We start from the raw sequence: 14415 nt of genomic DNA on the forward strand, positions 1-14415 counted from the left end.
GTAATGGTAGTGCGGTGTAAAAGTTGCGTTGTAAAGGTTGTTTCCCCTTTAATGTAGGCACTGCCTAGAGGGAATAGATGACACCTTTCTGTCTAATCAATGGGGTAAATGCTCCCAGTGGCAACCCTACTCATGTTTGCAGCAGTTCCTGTTTGGCCTACTGTAAACAATTCCACAGTGCCCCTTATAACCAAAATCCGAAATGGGGGTACCCTTACTCCTTTGTTCAGGGCCTATATGTCCACCCATAATTGTGGCCAGTGAAATAAGCAGTTCTCTCCTCTGTGGTCACTCAAAACTAGTTCTGGAAGTAGATCCCCTCCAACTAGGTTTGATGCCAGCCTGATTGGGGAAACAACTAGTTTGCTTCTCCTGATCTATCCTTAGATTTACCCCTTTGTAGAAAAGTGGAATATCACGTTGTATACTGTGTGGGCCCGATTCACAGAATGAACTTACTACTTTTGGCATTCACAGAATGCACTTACTACTTTTGGTATTCACAGAATGAACTTACTCATTTCGGTATTCACAGAAGTTAGGACTACTAACTTTAGGACTCCTAAATGCCTTCTGTGAATACCGAAAGTCTTAAAATTAGGATTTTTCTCAATTTAGTAGTAGTAAAGTTAGGACTACTAACTTTAGGAAGCCTAAATGCCTTCTGTGAATACCGAAAGTCTTAAAATTACGATTTTTCTCAATTTAGTAGTAGTAAAGTTAGGACTACTAACTTTAGGATGCCTAAATGCCTTCTGTGAATACAGAAAGTCTTAAAATTACGATTTTTCTCAATTTAGTAGTAGTAAAGTTAGGAGTCCTAACTTTACTACTACTAAATTGAGAAAAATCCTAATTTTAAGACTTTCGGTATTCACAGAAGGCATTTAGGAGTCCTAAAGTTAGGAGTCCTAACTTTACTACTACTAAATTGAGAAAAATCCTAATTTTAAGACTTTCGGTATTCACAGAAGGCATTTAGGAGTCCTAAAGTTAGTAGTCCTAACTTCTGTGAATACCGAAATGAGTAAGTTCATTCTGTGAATACCAAAAGTAGTAAGTGCATTCTGTGAATGCCAAAAGTAGTAAGTTCATTCTGTGAATCGGGCCCTGGGACCTTACCATGTAATGTTATCACAATGCCTCAAAGATGATCCTTGGATTCAACAATAATAATCCCTAGGCCATACCTGGTAAAGTGGCAAAGAGATGTCAGGCATTACTGGAGGAACATGTGTTAATCTTTTTAAAGTATCATTATGTTGCAAGCAACATGGCTCAAGAGAAGTCCAACACCAATTTATAAAAATAGAGATTATTTTGATATAAATTTAGATATAAAAACAAACTTTGTATCATGCATATAACCAGAGGTATGATTTTTCAAAGCATCAGAAAATAAATGCATTAAATACTGCAGATATTTAACATTGTTGTCAATGGGAAATATTGCTAGTGACAAGCAATCACTTAGGGCTTGAGTTCCTTTCCACCCTCACAAGGTAGAGATCTTTGGGGGGCCAGGACCAGGTTTCAACAGTCAGAGTATTTTTAACGTGCTTGGGTATTTGGGTGCAGAGGTAACTACTGACCTGTAGTGGGCGTTAAAATGGGGCTTTAAACATTGCGGTCAATGGAAAATGCTGCTTAGTGACAGATGGTCACTTTGGGGCCAAGTTACTTTCTACTGTTGCAGGGTAGAGGTCTTTGGGGTCCCAGGACCAAAGTTATTCCGCTGGTTCACTTTTACCTTGCTCGGTGAATCTGTGTACAGAGCTAGCCTTTGGCCAATCGACCTCAATACAGTCATGCCAAGGCTGCATTTTCCATAGGGACGACCCCGCTGGGAAGAAAATGCAGGTACACCAAAGCAGGGTCATTGCTGACATCGGTCGCTGTTCCTGGGAGCTGCTCTCTTAATGCAGGGTCAACTTACAGGGTCAGTCACCAGACTGGTAACCAAGAAGCCTTGGTTGCGGTAACAGTATTCAAAAGGAACTAGGCCAACAGGATTGAGGTAACAGCTCCGAACTTCAGGGAGAGCTGGACTACAACTCCCAGAGTGTGCACACCACTTTTCTTTGGGTGATCTCTAGGAGGGCCCAGTAGCCAGAACTTCTTTGGCTTCAGCGCGTCGTTTTACCTGCAACCTGCAGGGGCCTATTTCCACCAGTCCAGGGGAGTCTGACACTGCTTCCAAGGCCTGAGGGAATCTCTCTTTAAGTGAAGGAGTCACTTCCCTGCATCTGCAGGCACCGTAACGAAGCTGCCCTGTCTGCTGATCCTGGGCTCCCACAAACTCCAAAAGGCTTAGCAACACAGGTGGTGGTTCTTCACATCCCTTGAAGCCTGCCCTGTTCTCTCACCAAGTTTGAGCCCAGTATCCCTTGTCGGGCCGCAGGAACCAAACAAACCCCTGTGTTGACTTGCCGTTGCAAAGGCTTGTTGGTTTCTTTCCTCCAAGATCTTCAGGCTTCAAGTAGCCCATCCTCAAGCATCTCCTGTGACCAAGATATCTGCCCTCACCGCATCAATTGCATTGTGGGCCTGCTTTTTTGTTGAGCTGCTTGAGGTCCTCCTGCAACTCCAGTGCCTCCGCCTGTGGGTCCTCGTGAGGGCCTTCTTTGAATTCAGTAGGTTCCTCTAATTGCATGGGGCCTGTTCCGACTCCCCTGATGTGGAGAGTCAACTGGACCTTGCTGGTCCTGACACAGCACCTTTTTTGCTTTTCACATTGGTTGCAGTTGCCAAGGCTTGTTGGTGCTCCTAACGGACATCGAACCCTCAACTCTCGACATCTGACGTGGGGCTCATGAACATCTCCTGGTCGGTCTTCTACAGCGTCGCCTGGTCGGGCCGCTGCAGCTCCAAGGTCACAGTCAGTTCTCCTGCAACACCCGACATCGGTGGGCATTCATCTTCCGTGCTTCTTTATCACTCCTGAATGGCATAGACTCTGTCCCCTCTGCTTGCAGGTACTTCTCAACTTGAATCCACCGGACTCTTTCACCTTCTCCATCAGCGGCATCTTCCTGAAGTCCTTCATTGAGTTTAACTACGGTTTCCGATGCCACTTCACACCTATGCACCTGGCTTCCCTGTTGAAGGTATCCTGGTTCCTAGGGTATCCGCAGGTGGGGTGGCTCTCCAACCATCTATTTTCCATGGGGTTTCTTCAGGGTCCACTGGAAAGGGTCCCTTTTCTTTAAAATTGCAACTAGGACTTACATGTTTACGTGGATTACCACTCTCACACGGCCTCCGTGGGGTTCCTGGTTACTTGCCTTGGTTGGTTCCTTAGGTCCCCGGCACTTCTACGTCTTCTGGGTGTAGTCTTGTTTTGAGTCGCGGTTCACATACCACTATTTGAGTATATGGTTTGGCGTCCCAATGGCGACCACTGTGTATCGTGCTACTTACCTGTTTTATTTGCAAAGTATTGGGTGCATTGTATATCTCTGGGCATGATATATTTGTATGTGTTAGTTTGTGTCTTATAATCAATCCTAATTTCATAAATACACTGTGTGGTTCTTTTTCAATTAATCTATACCAATAAGTTTATGCTCAAATAAAACAAGCTGCTTTAACTCCTTCTGGGCTAAACCTGGACGCTGCGCTGCACAGCTACCACTTATAGAGCATTGTAAGGTTGTCTAAGACCACTAAAATCACCATAAGTGATGTCTAGATTAGTGCAGGTTGACTACTTACTTAAGTGTGCACCATATACTAAAGCCAGCTTCTCACAGTATCCCTCTCTTCCTTTGTGTCAGGGCAAAGGCTTCTTGTCGGTGAAAACGGCCTTCTTGCGGTCCTTTCGTAAAGTAGTTCGATTAGATCTGAGGTTCTGGTGTTAGGGCTGTCCCTTAAATCCTGGACTTATTGAAGTTAGGGGTGTGGGGGCTAATAGCCAGTGAGAAGTTACACCCTACAGCCAATCCACCCCTGAGGTGACCACATCCCGTGGTGTGGGTCGCTTTTCCTACCCACAAGCCACTATTTCTGCTCTCCTAAAGATTGCAGAAGTTCAATTTAGGTGTGCAGATCGACTGCCAATCCTTAGGGGTGTAGCCAGCCTTTTTGGAGGGGCACACCTCCTGCATACCTAATTTCCCTTCCCACCTTGCCCGGGTCCAGCATGACTGGTGGCTATGGAGGGCTTTATCTTCCACAGGGAGACAGCCGTCTTGCATATCAGTGGTGGTAAGAGCCTTTGAAGCTTGCCGCTCTGATGTTTCACTTCACTAGCCCACTCAGGAGGAGGGAGATGTTGCCTCCTTCCTGCCTATGCCTTTGTGATACCTCCTGGGAGCATGCAAACTACCTGGTGGAAGGTCAGAACTCTGTCTTGGCGGCAGCTGGTGCGGTAAAACCCAGGTCTGCCTGCCAAAGTACATATCAGCTGGGGTAATCAGGTGGACAACCTCCAAGGTATCCACTTGGGTGCATGCCAGCCTTTCCTTGAGACAAGATTCAAGTCAGGGGAGAGAAGGCAAGTTGTACCAAACTTGACTTATTTAGGTGGCACCATAAGGCAGCTAGCAACCAGGGTAGCACTGGATACTAGTCCCATTTTATCCTATTGACTGCCTGTCACTTATGGTGCACTTGATTGGTAAAGTCATTACAGAGACATGACAGTTTGCACTCACATGTCTATACTACACACTGCCTCCTGGACTAAAGAGGTCAGCTGTAGGGGTGACTGACATATACTAAAAGCAGTGCTGGGACTTTATCACACATGGTGAGGACAAAGTCGAATTGGAGCAGTGAACACTGCCTTGTAGTCTGCAATGGCAGGCCTGCTGTCATTAATTTACTTGGGTCACTCAGGGTGGCAATACCAGTGCTGCAAGCTCTGAGTACTCCTTTACCAACCATGCCCTGGGTACCATAGGTACCCTTTACCATGGACTTTTGAGGAAGGTAATCTCTTGTCAATTGGCAATGCCAATTACACATGTCACTTTAGGGTAAAGAACACTGGCACTGGTGCTTGGTTAGCAGGCTTCATTACACAGTCAAAAACCAGCATCTAACTGTTCAAATGGGGGCAAAAAGGGGGGGGGGGTCTGCAAATATTCCAGTTTCCTACACAACCCCCTCCAGCCAACCCTTATACGAGATTCAGCTCACCCCTGGGAGAGTAGTCCTGGCTTGTCGGGTGAGGAAAAAGTAAGGGAAAGATGTAAGAAACACTGCTTGTACTATTGCAGGGCCTACTCTGCCTCGAATTCTCCTGTCCTGGTAAATTCCCATGGGAAGCTGACCCATCCCCATAGTGATAATATTTATTTTACATTTTAACTTCACTACAACTGTGTCATTTTCTTCTTCCCTTTTTACCTTAGGTTGTGGGGTACCCACCTCTAAGATCCCTAACCTTGCTAGAGAACTACCTAGTGTATCCACAGAGGTTACACAACACCTGATCAACCCCGTCATGACCGTCAGTGTGTTCTAACTTGATTTTGGCTATGGGCTCTGCCTCCCTTGCCAAGTACAGGGCAGCCATGATGGCCAGCACCTATAAGAGGTTACTCAGAATTCGAATGTATGTGTAGGCATTTATATAGCGCACTACTTACCCGTAGGGTCCCAAGGCGCTTCGACCGCTGCGAAACCCTTCCTGGCTTCCCTGAGAGATGGTCCCTTAATGGGTATCTCCAGGGTGAGACCAGGCATCCCCGGCGGTCTGGTGGGGCCGTTAGTGAAGATGAGGCAAGCTAATGCCCAGAGTTGCCGAGTGTGATCGCTGATCAGAGTGGGCACCGAGGCGAGAGAATTATCAAGTCCGCTGACCCTGGTCCAGAAACCTGCCGCGCCGGGAATCGAACCCTGGTCCCGGGCCGTCCTCTGCTCTCGGGTCTGCCGCCTCTAACCAGTGAGCCACACTACTTCACATCGAACATCACGTTAAGCTCTCCACTGACAGGTGGTTGAGGTGTTTTAGGGCCAACTGTGGGTTTATGGAACCTCTTCCACTGTTCTGAGTGGCAGGCACCCTTCTTCCACTCTCCCTTCTGTAGAGTAGGAAGGGATGCCACCCCCTTTCTTCACAGCTGCCTGACTGCTCAGGACTTCTTTAGGAACAGGTGACGCCTTACCACTGTCATCTTTAGGCTTCACCCCTACTGTGTGAGAAGGCCCCTGGCTTACAGGGTCTCTATTTAAGAGTGGCTTCCCTTTCCTTCTCTTTTCCCCTTTCTTTTAAGCCCGCAGTCTCCTAGATACAGGGACTGGGTCTCCAGGATCTTGAGGTTCGGGATGCCCTGGATGACCAACCCACCTGGGCTGAGACCAACTTTTAGGATGTCATTGCCAAGGATACGATCTATGGGGAGGTCAGGACTGACCACCCCTTATACCAAGTAAGGATACCTTCCCTTTCTTTGGGGTACTATGACTACAGGTCTAACAGTGACCTCCCCAGGGACTACCCTTACCTTCCTTGTCCCACCTTGCAAATACTTATCTGGGGTCATCAACCTGTCCACCACCTTGGTGTGACTGGCACATGAGTCTCTCAGGTCATGGGTAGAGATCCCATTGACCAGAATGAGATGAAAGTAGTGTCTATTACCACCTTCACGAATCACCAGCTTACCCTCCGGGCCCTTCTTCCAGTTAAATGCAAAGAGTACCTCCTTATCTGAACTGTCCTTTCCTATGGCTACACTGGACAGCCTTGTGATAGCTGACTGGGTCACCTCTGTAGTGACCTAACTTCTCACAGTCAAAACACAACCTGTTATCCAGCAACTTTTTAAGCCCTGGGTCCCCCATCCTCTGCTTGTCAGAGTTGGGGTTGGATTTGCTTTCCTTTTTAGGGCTCTGAGGTTTTGTGGGAGTCTCTTGGGTGTGCTTACCACCTCCCTTCTTTGACTTTTGTGGTCCCAAACCCCCTTGCTTGGAGTTATCCCCCTGGGATTTCTTGGGTACTCTTGTCCCTACCCACTTATCTGCTTTCTTAGCCAGCTCACTGGGACTGGAAAGAGATGAATCCACCAGATGCTGGTGTAACTTGTCTGAGGTACAGTTGGTCAGAATGTGTTCTTTCATAATCAAATTATAACACCCATCATATATGTCCACCTCATTAACTTTCATCTAGCCATCTAGTGCCTTGACTAAACAGTCCACAAAGTCTACCCCTGTCTGCTCTTGAGCTTTATGGGTGTCCCTAAACTTCAGACTATACTCCTCTGTGGTGACTCCAAACCATTCTATGAGTGTCTGCTTCATATGTGTACAGGACTCAGCCACATCCCCATCATGTGCCAGGATCCTATCCCTTCACTGAGAATAGCTCCCAAAGTAGAGAGCCCTAGTGCTGTCCACCTATTCTTCTCATTTTGCAAGCCCTCTCAAAGGCTGCAAACCAGTTATAGATGTCACCATACTTGGGGACAATCCCTTTGGGGATCTAGGGGTCAAATGACTCAACCTTCCCTCTCGGGACATTTTTGTTGCCACCATCATTGGGCACTAAGTCTAAATTAACCCTTCTTATCCCAAGGGCTAGTCTTTTCTCTTCAAGTTCTAGCTTTTTCTCCTCCAAGGAGATTTAGGCTAGCTCTCCCTCAAGAGTTCCTACCACCTTACCAATGGGGGGACCAGTAGAGTGACTCTTGTTACTTACCACTGGTTGAGGGGGTATGGGAAAGGGTAGAAAGTCTTGGTCTTCACCTTCTTCCCTATTATCAACCATTTGGGATAGATCTGCATCCTTACCTTCTTGAAGTACATTTGCGAATTAGTTCTTATCTTGTTTTTCTCTTTCAAAGGAGCTGAGGGCCTTCTCCAGGAACTCCCTTTTGGCTGTTGTTCTATAGCCAGTGCCCCTAATCTTGCACAAGCTCCTAAATCACATATCCTCAGAGCTGAGAGAATGGTCAGGTCGAGAGTCTGAGCAGAACTCCATTATGCCAAACTTTTACTTTAAGTTGGGACCGTTTTAAACAGTTTTTGGATATATCTTTATTAGGTTTTTGTTCAAGGACAACATTCACATTTAGGATACTTCCAATTCGGCAGTTTTCATATTACTGTAGCAGTCATCTCAGAAATCCATTTTTAAAAACCATGACAACAACAATATAACACTCAATGATCCTTTCTACCCACCCCAAACAGCTTCCAGTTATCGACGAGACAACACTTCACATATACCTCTATTACATTACATATTGTATAAATAGGGCCATAATTAAGAACATGTCCTCCGACTTGAGTTGTAGGCCCACCCTGGGTCCAACAAATCCTGTATCATTACAGCCCCAGGCGATAAGTACTCCTGTTCATATATTATCTTTCCTCCTCTGCCGTTGCCCATTCCCTGAAATCTCCCTCCCACTTCTCTCCAGTAGGTGCTTTAGTGCTCATCAAGTGAATCTCTAATCTCTAATCTCTTTTTGCTACAGTTAATCCCAGCACGGTGAATCGTCTGCTGAGCTTCCGTTTCAGGCCTCTGAGGAGCACTCCCAACAGACATCCACCAATTGTCAGTGGTCAGTGGGATATTCCATCCAGTAGCACGTTTAAGCTGTTCTACAACTTTTCCCCAGTATGCCATCACTAGTGGACAATACTCAACCATATGCAAAAAATTAGACTCAGGGACCACACACTTGGGACATCGACAGTCAGGTTGTGGATAAATTGCATGTTGTCAACAAGAGGACAACTAACTCATATTTACAATGTTGTATTGGATCTGCTTGAACATTTTTTTTTTTTAGTTTTTAAAAAACCTTTATTTCCATGTAGTACAGTTTACACAGCTCATCGCCTACAACCAAATATAATTTTGGCCGGCAGCTCCATTGATGCAACATTTCCCAATCCGCCCCAGGGGCATAGCAATTGTCTACTCATACACAGCAGGTCGCCTACAACCACTTCGGGCCAGCTGCGTCTTCAAAATGATTGTCATTACATACCCATACAGCGAGACCTGAGTTCAATCGCATATATATGCCAGTGTAGCGCTATGACCCCAGATTAGCTGATCATGAAGGAGATGCTTCCACCAACAGACATGTCCCCCAGGAAGCATGACTAAGAAGATCTGGTGTAGGTGTGTCTGATTCATGAAGGTAATTGCTTTTATAACGTTCCATAACTCTAACCAGGAACAACATAGTTCGCAGTAACAATTTGTTCGCCCTAAAGCGGATATCGCGTGTAAGAGCCCCAGACAAGAGCATCCATACATCTAGCATACAGAGTCTGGCAGACGCCCCGGGAGCACGGCACGACATGCCTCGAGCCATCCGCAGTGGGAGAGTCTGATATTAGAGGGGAGCAGCTCCAGTTACAGCAGACAAGGACAACTTCTACCTAAGTGTCGTGTATGCTGAGATAAGGGATTGGAGGAGTGGGGGAATAAGTGGTGGGAGGGGAGGGGGGAGGGATTGCACAGAAGGGGAGGGGGCAGAGGGAAGATGGGGGGGAGGGAGAAGTGTGGGGGCAAAGACGTGTCTCTTCTTGCCGGCAAAACGGGGCCTCAATTCAGTGCAGGCACAGATGCATTGTCTAGTGATGCCACTTCCCCAGCCGAAGTGGGGGTCGTCACTCTAGCTCTAGTCCATTGGATAAAGGGTTCCCAAATGTCTCGGGGTCTAGATGCAGCCGGCACAAGCTCCCAATAGGTTCCCAATTGTGTGTGACCATAGGTGACCGTTGTCAGCCAATCATCAAACGTTGGCAGTCTCTTCCGCCCCCATCTGAGAGAAATCTGTCGCCTTGCATATAGTAACAACAATGCATGCAGTTTCCTACTGCCAGGTGCCGTGTCCACCACCATACCCAACAGGCCCAAATGTGGAGATGTGGCGTCTAGTCTGCCAACAATTTGGTTAACTGCCTCGAATATTTCCAGCCAATAACTAGCAAGTGTGTGACAGCTCCAGGCCATATGTAAGAAGGTAGCGTTATCTGCCCCGCATCTCCAACATCTAGCGTCATCCCGCAGGTTCATTCTATGGAGACTGATTGGAGTACGGTAGTATCGGTGTAGGAATTTAAAGTGCACTAGCCGTAGTTTGTAATTAGGGGACAATTCCAGAAGTTGTTCACAGCAGAAGGACCATTGGCCATCAGTTAAGGGATGGTCTATTTCTTCATTCCAGAGGGCCAGGGATTTAGGTGTCACTAGTGGGGCCTGTTCCTGCATCTCATTATATAATCTGGTCACCAGTTTCTTTGGGGAGGCGCAAGCTAAAATGTTCTGTAGTGCATTGAGTGTGGACGGGGCCTCGGGGAATCCCTCCCATAGGGATCTACATGCCGTTTTAAGCCGATGGTATGCAAACGTTTCGCCAAACGAGAATCTCTCCCCTTCGTCTGCGGTCTGCTGTTCTCTAAACTTCCCATCCGGGTATAGGTCAGCGAAGGTGTGCATCTTGGTGCCACCAAGAACCAGCTGTCCTCCGTAGTGCTCCAGACAAGCCAGCATAGGGTTATTTTTCAGTGGTATGGCAGGTGCGAATAGTAAAGGTAGCCTCGCTCGCTTCTGCAGTTCCCGCCACGCCCAGCGCAGTGTATTCGCCAAATCAACATCCGTTATTGGGCGGGTGCTTTTCTGATAAAGTGCAACCGCCAGGGGCACTGGCGTTAGTGAGTCCGTTTCGACCGCCACATGCGGTTGATAGGGAGTGGGGTATGCCCAGAAATGCAAAAATTGAGCCTGTGCACAAAGGGCATCCAGGTGCATGCCGGGGGCCGCCAGTCCTCCTTGTTTAAGCGGCAAAGTCAATAGGGCCCAGGACACCCGGACCTGTCCGCCCGCCCATACCAAAGTGAGCAAGTGTGATCTAAGACACCTAAAGAACTGCGCAGTGAGCGGTATAGGAATATTTGTAAACAGGTAAAGCAGTTTCAGCAGGACCACCATTTTGGACAGGGCCACTCTACCAGCAATAGACAGTGGCAGTTTAGACCATATCGCTACTTTAGATTCAAGCCAGTCAATCACTCGCCCAAAGTTTAGCATCCAGATATCTTGGAGATTGCGGCTTACCCAGATTCCCTAGATACTTGACCTCATCTGCAGTCCAATGCAATGGGAACTCGGACCGCACCTCAGGGGTGCTATCTGTCAATGGGAATATTACCGATTTATACCAATTAATTGATATGCCCGAAAGGCCACTGAATTTGACAAACTCTCTCAGCAGGGGGTCCAGATTAACTGAGGGGTTTAGGACATATAGGGTGACATCATCAGCGTAAATGGAGACAGCAGGCTACGGGAGCTGAACCCAATCCCCCTAGCAGTGTGATGTTGCCTAACCCTCGCCGCAAGAGGTTCCATTGCAATGGCGAAGAGGAGGGGTGACAGAGGGCAGCCTTGCCTCGTGCCCCTAGTCACTGTGAATGGCTCCGAGATCATTCTATTCACACACACCCTCGCCACTGGGCCCGTGTAGAGGAGCCGGATCTGGGCTATGAATAACGGACTAAAGCCCATTCGCTCCAGTATCCGGAATAAATAGGGCCATTCGAGGGAGTCAAACACCTTCATGGCGTCCAAGAAAACTGTCGCAGCATGCACCGATGGCAGTAGATAGTGCAACACCGAGAACAGTGTCCTTAGGTTGTGGGATGTCGAGCGCCCAGGTATAAAACCTGATTGGTCTGGGAGGGCCACCATCGTAAGGATGGGTTGGAGACGGTCTGCCGCTATTTTCGCGTAGATTTTGGCGTCGACATTGATCAGTGAAAGGGGTCTGTAGGAATCAAGGGAGTGTTCGTCCTTGTCCGGCTTGAGGAGCGTAATGATCAGGGCCTCCCGCATAGATGCCGGCAGGATCTGCTTGAGCCTTGCCCAAACAGACACTCTCCGGACTTCTGCATGAATATGGGTCCAATCTCTATGGGACAAGGGCTCACCTCATATGCTTTTCCATCTCTCCTCTACTTTCAGTGGCTTGACCTGTCTGTCCACACATAGCGCCCAGTACAGATGAGTTACAAATTTACTTCCACTTGCCTTAGTTATCATACTGGCTGCTATGAGAGTGCATTCAGGTGCCTCTGGAAATGTTGGCCACAGCTGTCGTGCCATGGCTGCGATCTTTGTAAGAACTTTCTGGAGCCCAGAGAAAACATCCTCATTGCGTTCTGTAACATTACAAATCTACCCTGTGGGTAAAGGTCAGACAGCACTAGACAGCCATCTTCCTGCCATTGGTCCACAGACATCGACTGTGCAATTTGAGCAACCCATACAGTGCTTTTTTCAGTGTGGTATGGACCGCTCATTCCCACAGTCTGGCCATCTTTCGAACCAAAAGAGGATATGACCGTGGGAGGCTTCTACCCCTCATCAAGAGTGCCCTCAACTGGCATCCTTCACATGTACCCACCAACAAGGACCTCTCCCAGCTTGAGTCACTATCTAGCCAGTGTATCGCATGTTGGAGTTGCGTTGACAAATAATAGATTTAAATCCGGTATCCCCATTCTTCCTCCCTCCCACTCTCTGCACATTGTGTCAAGGCCAACTCTGCACCATTCGTCATGCCACTGAAATTTCACCAGAAGTGTGTTCAACTCTTTAGATACCCTCTGAGGCAGTTCATGGAATGTCCCTTGCATTAAATATAGACATATTGGTAACACAATCATCTTAATGAGGGCAATTTTTCCCATCAAAGACAAATTCAGCTTGTTCTATAATTGAATAGAGTGATTTAGTCCCACAATTACACTTCCCATATTGAGGTCGTAGAAACAGTTTTCCTTGTGGGTAATAAATATCCCCAGATAGTGGACACTGTCAACCATCCAGGGTAGTTCAACTTGTGGGAGTTGAGTCCATGAGACTCCACCAAGTCAGCAGAAATAAAAGGTACCAGATTATATTAATTTGAAGACCGGAGGCCACCCTGAACTCCATAAACTTGCAGAGTAACATCTGGACTGAATCCGCTGGCAGCCTCAGGTATATTAAAGCATCATCTGCATAGAGGTAGACCAGATGTTCAATCACCCCTAGCCTTACACCCATCATTTGAGAGCCTGTTGCAAGCGACACACCAATGGCTCCATCGCTACGTGGTATAAACCCTGACTGATCTTCATATATGTGTTGGGGGAGAAAGGACAAAAGAAGCTGAGGTCTATGTTTAACATGGAAAGGGGTCTGTATAATCTTATACAGAAATGGTAACGGTTTGGTTTGTCTGTATAATCTTGTTTGTGCTGGATTAGAGGTTCCCTCATAGTCTGTGGTAGTTCCCTCTTCTCTCCAGCCTCCTCAAGAACCTCCAATAGCCTATCTGACAACATGTCATGAAATTGCAGATAAAATTGTACTCGGTAGTCGTCAGCTTCCAGGGATTTAGCAGGCTTTAAATTCTTTATCACACCCAGCAATTCCCGTCTACTTATCGGGGCTTCCATGGCCTCCTGGTCCCCGAAGTGAGACATGCAAGGGAAACATCCTCTAAATATGCCGATAACACTTGGCCATTCACAGCATTCTGCGGTTCAGTATATACCGCTCTCAGGTGATTGACAAATTTAGCGTTAATAGCTTGCTGTGAAAATAGCAGATTACCCCCTCTATTATGTGCCTCCAGGACTGACTGAAGCTGGTTTTCGGTTCTAAATAAGTGCGCCTCTAGGCACCCAAATGTATCTCCTTACAAGTACCAACACCTCCTGTTAGTGTATCTGACATATTTATCCAATCTATCCCATAGCTCTCATACCCTTTGCCGCTGAGTATTCAATTTCTTCAGACCAGCTTGGTCTGTGGTCATTGTCCTTTCTAAGGGCAATAATTCACATTACTGTCTAATTAAGTCTTCCTCCAATGTACACTGTATACAAACCGCTGCAGACATGCATACTTCCCTAGGGACAACCGTCATGGCATCTCACTCCCCAGCTCTACTATATGTTGACTCACAATTCTCATCAAATTATTGTGCAAGCTCCCGGTACACTGTATCTCGCAATATCGGATCAGTAGGTGTATCCGTATTCAGTCTCCAAAGTGGACCTTTTCAAACAGTTACACAAACTATTTAACTTTTTCGTAACTCACCTAGAACATTTAAAATTGTAGTAATGGAATAGAGATCTGCACGGGGCCCTATAAAGCCAATTTCTAAAAATCGCAAACAATTCAGAAAAAATACTTTTGATGCTTGAGTCAATTTTGTGGATTTCACATACACAGTTAACCTATGACCTGTGGTACCACAAAATGCAGGTTCAGGTTCCACACCGCTGGGCACCAATGTAGGAAAGTGGAATATTACATGGTATGGCTGTCAGACCTTACCATGTAATATTATCACAATGCCTCAAGGATGATCCTTGGATTCAACAACAATAAACCTTAGCTCAGTCCTGGTAGTGTGGCAAAGAACAGTCAGGCATTAGTGGACGATC

Source organism: Lissotriton vulgaris, chromosome 8 (assembly GCF_964263255.1).
Source record: "Lissotriton vulgaris chromosome 8, aLisVul1.2, whole genome shotgun sequence".
Classification (NCBI taxonomy): Eukaryota; Metazoa; Chordata; class Amphibia; order Caudata; family Salamandridae; genus Lissotriton; species Lissotriton vulgaris.